Source organism: Cupressus sempervirens, chromosome 1 (assembly GCF_028749045.1).
Source record: "Cupressus sempervirens isolate cs-2001-9-10 chromosome 1, ASM2874904v1, whole genome shotgun sequence".
In the NCBI taxonomy this organism is placed as follows: Eukaryota; Viridiplantae; Streptophyta; class Pinopsida; order Cupressales; family Cupressaceae; genus Cupressus; species Cupressus sempervirens.
In genome coordinates, this window is record NC_143118.1 from 258,937,308 (window position 1) to 258,942,362 (window position 5,055).

General features: G+C 39.6%; 1 pseudogene across 1 annotated transcript; it reads left to right on the forward strand.

The window, feature by feature from the left end:
* The first annotated feature begins 235 nt into the window (after positions 1-235).
* On the forward strand, positions 236-4,626 carry LOC149577116 (receptor-like protein kinase THESEUS 1 pseudogene; annotated as a pseudogene). The gene is made up of 2 exons (XR_016362774.1): positions 236-561; positions 740-4,626. The product of XR_016362774.1 is annotated as a receptor-like protein kinase THESEUS 1 pseudogene (transcript).
* Positions 4,627-5,055: the final 429 nt, after the last annotated feature.

Here is a 5,055-nt window from a genome sequence, read left to right on the forward strand (position 1 = left end):
AAGTGTAGAATCTTCCAGACGCTAAATTTAAATACTTTCTAGACATTCAATACAAAGAATCTAGATATTTATAAGATATTCAACGAGTTCATAAAGTATGAATTACCTCATACAGCACTTGGCGACTGTAACAATAACGGAAAACACACGAAGATGACATTAAAATTTAATGTTGAAATTGACATTTTTGCCGATTAATTTTATATTTCATCCGTTAATGTGGGTGGGCATTGTTGATTGAAAGAGTCCATGTTTAAACAAGCGGCCGGCAGTATTACATATGTTGATTTGAACTCCTTCCACCATTGCTGACCATTCCGAAGTCGCAACAAGATAATCAATTTAGTTTCATTCAAAGTATATCTGATTTTCTTCCTGTAACCCACCAAATATTTCCCCGACCTCTACACCAATAATGTATTGTTGCGTATCTCAAAACAATTAAGTTAGTTGCTCCTGCAACAAATGCAGACAAACTAAACAATTGTGGGTTACCAGTCACAATTCTTGTTGCCTCGTGTACAAATCCTGAATCCCTTACGAATCTTGTAATGCCAAATGGTAAGATGAAATAAATGAGGGAGAATGATTTGATTAGGAATTGGAGAACAAGAATAAGCATTACCAGATCAATGTGGAAGGAGATTTTGGAGATGAATATGATGTTTTCTAATATCTTTTTTTATAATGGTTTTTGATATTGTAATGGTTTTCTTTCCTTTTGTGTTTTTGGGGACAGGCGTGCCGGCCGGGTGAATGGGGATCTTTTGGATGTGGGTCCAAAGACTGCAATCAGCTAAGCGCGGTGACAAATAGAAAGAGCTTCATGCGAAAATTTTAAGCCTTGCTTTTATTGAAAGAACGGGCTCCAATTGAGGTTTTATATAAATATGAAACCAATATATATTGGTTGAAATTTTTTTAAGGGGTTCTGGTTTCCCTCTTCTGAATGGTTTCGTAGACCCGCTCAAGGCTGTAATTGGGCTGGCTCCAATTTCACTCTAGGTGTCAAATCTCTGTGGGAACTCGATAGGAGGCTAAAGACGGCGGCCATAACTATCTGAAAGATGGCGTTTCAAGCGGTTGCCTAGAGATAAGTAATTCTAATCTATGCACCATAACTACGATTTTGCCTCTTTGATTTTGTTCTGGTGAGGATTGGGCTTAAAAACTCTCCTCAAGGGAGTAAGCATAAAATTCTCTGGAATAATGAAAACCCAGCTGCTTCATACCGGTTCATAGCTCGCAGTTCTCCATATGGGAGAATTGTAATAGTTTCAGCTTTAACTTCAATCCTTGTATCCAATCTGTGTAGAAAGGAGGTGAAAGATGGGGGCGTCATGTATGTAAAAGATATTATGAGAAGTTGGCTAGAGGTAAGCAATTCTAATCTATGCACTACAATGGAGATTTGTCCTTTTGATTTGAAAACCTAGTGAGCCCTTGGCTTGAAAAATCTCCAGCGAGGAATTAGCTCTGGACTAACCCTGAATTGTAGTAGTAATCACCTTATCTCTATCAATAAGGAAAACCCTCCGTTCACACACCTCTTCAAGAAATTACCCTGTGATAGCATATGGCAAAATCCCAATAGTTTCAGCTCTTCGCAGGATTTGCAACACAAGTGGATATGGATATATGTTGAAACCTGCAACAATCCGAAGGACAGAAGATTTGTCGTTGGAGGGCTTTCCTTACAACAGACAAAATTTTCGGTGCCTGTGGAGCTGCAACTCTGATTTCCCCTCTTTCTCTTGTTTGGCAAAGGAAAAAGGAGGGTAAAATTAAAGAGGCGCAATTGTCCAGCAGAGAAAAGAGATGGGATTTATTTTGTGGTTCTTTGTGTTTTTGTTTGTATTCTCAATTAACAATTCAAAATCTGATGCTGATTTCATTCCAACGGACAACTACCTTATAGATTGTGGATCAAACAAGGACACAAATCTTGGCAGTAGGACCTTCAGCTCAGATTCTCGCTCTTCCTCCGTGTCCATAACTGCTAAGGAATCTATATTTGCCAACACCACAGCTTCCAATTCAGGTAACCTGACCGATATCTATTTGACAGCCCGAGTATTCACTACAGAGGCCACCTACACATTCAGAATTCAGGACAAGGGCATGCACTGGGTACGATTACATTTATTTCCTTTCTCTTATCAAAAGTATAATCTAGCCTCTGCAATTTTTTCTGTAGCAACTGAAGAATTTGGTCTCTTGAACAATTTTAGGGTCCAGAATGGCTCGGCTGTGTCTAAGGAATATTTAATCAATTTAGCTTCAAATACTTTGGTCCTTAGCTTTATTCCTTCAAACAACTCCCTAGCATTTATTAATGCCATAGAAGTTGTTTCTGTTCCACCTAATCTACTGTCAAACACACCTCAATCTGTACCCTCTTACCCAACTTCTGAGGATCCATCCTCACATGCTTTAGAATCAGTGTACAGACTCAACATGGGCGGACCTGAGATTAAACCGGAGAATGACTCCCTTTCGAGACACTGGCAACCAGATACAGGATTCCTTGTTCTCAGCAATGCTGCCAAAAGTGCTAATACAAGTGGCACAATACAGTACACAAGTCTAGTTACCAAAGATATTGCTCCTCCAATGGTATATGACACACTTCAGGAAATGGCCAACTCAGACACAGTAAATTCCCAATTCAATATTTCTTGGAAGTTTTCTGTAGACCCCGATTATGAATATTTCATTCGCTTGCATTTCTGTGACTTTGTGAGCAAAGCACTTAATCTGTTATACTTCAATGTATATATTAACAGGGACATTGCAATCCGGAACTTTGATATCTCAAAGTTAACAAATACCCTGGCACAGCCTCTTTATAGAGACTTTGTGGCCAAGTCCTCTGGATCAAGCAATCTCTATGTCAGAATTGGGCCTCCCAGTGGGACAGTAGATTCAGTTAACAATGCCATATTAAATGGGCTGGAAATTATGAAGATGAGCAACTCTGACAAGAGTCTTGCTGGATCGTTTTCTCCAAATGGGTCTATGACAGGAAAGAAGAAAAGCAAGCTTGGTCCAATAGTTGGGTCTGTTGTAGGTGCTTTTGCAGCTCTGGGGTTGCTAACAGTAATTTTCTTGGTCTTTAAGTGTCGAAACTCTCATACAAAAAGTACGTCTACAACTTGGTTGCCTCTCCCTCTACATGGTGGAAATTCAGAGACAATAGGAAGCAAAGAAAGCAAGCAATCCGCAGGGAGCCATGGTTCTTCTGTACCTTCAAGTCTTGGTCGTCACTTCACATTTGCAGAGATACAAGAAGCTACTAAAAACTTTGATGAAACATTAATACTTGGTGTAGGTGGGTTTGGAAAGGTATTTGAGGGTGTCCTTGAAGATGGCACCAAAGTTGCAATCAAACGGGGTAATCCAAGCTCAGAACAGGGGATTGCTGAATTTCGTACTGAAATTGAAATGCTCTCTAAGCTTCGTCATCGTCATCTTGTTTCTCTTATCGGATTCTGTGAGGAGCGTTGTGAGATGATTTTGGTGTATGAATATATGGCAAATGGACCTCTCAGGAGTCATTTATATGGGTCTGATCTTCCTACTTTGTCATGGAAACAGAGGCTTGATATATGCATAGGGTCTGCGAGGGGTCTTCATTACCTTCACACTGGAGCCGATCAGGGTATTATTCATCGTGATGTGAAGACAACAAACATTCTATTAGACGAAAATTTTGTGGCCAAGGTGGCAGATTTTGGGCTTTCGAAGACTGGGCCTACTCTGGACCAGACCCACGTGAGCACTGTTGTCAAGGGTAGCTTTGGATACCTTGATCCTGAGTACTTTAGAAGGCAACAGCTGACTGAAAAATCTGATGTCTATTCTTTTGGAGTAGTTCTAATGGAGGTACTATGTGCTAGACCAGCCATTAATCCTGCGCTGCCAAGGGACCAAGTAAACATAGCAGAGTGGTCTATGCATTGGCAGAAAAGAGGCATGCTTGACCAAATAATTGATCCTAAGCTTGTTGGAAGCATCAATTCTAACTCTTTGAGAAAATTTGGAGAAACAGCTGAAAAGTGCTTGGCAGACCAAGGTATTGACAGGCCATCCATGGGGGATGTTTTATGGAACTTGGAGTATGCTCTTCAACTCCAGGAGACTGCAAGGCTGAGTGATCCAGATGAAAATAGCACCAATCGAATTGATGAGATTCCTTTACGTGTTCCTTATTCAGATCATCTTGAAGAAAGTATCATTGGCATGCATACTCAGGTAAGTGAACACGATTCAGAAGGTGCAACTACAAATGCAGTATTTTCTCAGCTGATTGATCCCCAAGGAAGATGATTGCAGCTGTTTTTCCATTTGAATCGCCTTCATCAGTGTAAAACACATTAGTTGTTCTTGCTTGACTTTGTGTTATCTTTAACGCTTGACTCCAAATTTTAAATTGTTTGTACTGGTGGAATGTTCCCTTCAAGATCTTACTACTCTTCATGTAGAGAGTACTTTGTTTTGAGCGTCCACCATATCCTGTTTATTTTGTAAAGCTCATTTGTCTTTGTACTCTCTTTAGTCTTATAAAGGAACCACTCCTGTTTAATGCATCATTTTAACAAGCATTATTAGCATTTCACCTCATAATTGGGCATACTTGTTGCTTATAAACCTTACCCTTTGGCTATAGTGGATTGTGTGGATGCTCGTTTCTCACAAAGTAGACTCAGTAACTAAAAGAATTGGGGTATGATGAATTGTGGGCATGCTTGTTTGTCACAAAGCATACTTGCTACATAAAAGAGTTGGATACGGTGAATTATTAAGCAAGTTTTTCATGTAGTAAGCATTGTTTTCAATCAGGTAAACATGTTTAAGTCTTAGAATCCTGCTTGTGAACTTATAGGCTTGAATGCTGCCATGATCAAGGTCAAATCTTTATTACATTTATCTTAGGTTTTGTTGGTTCATGCCTTTTTGTACACAAAGCTATGCTCTGCATTTGAATCACCTCTATTTAGTTTTTGATGTTTTAGTTAGTTTGGAGCACATGATTGGAGGACTGGGTGCAATTTA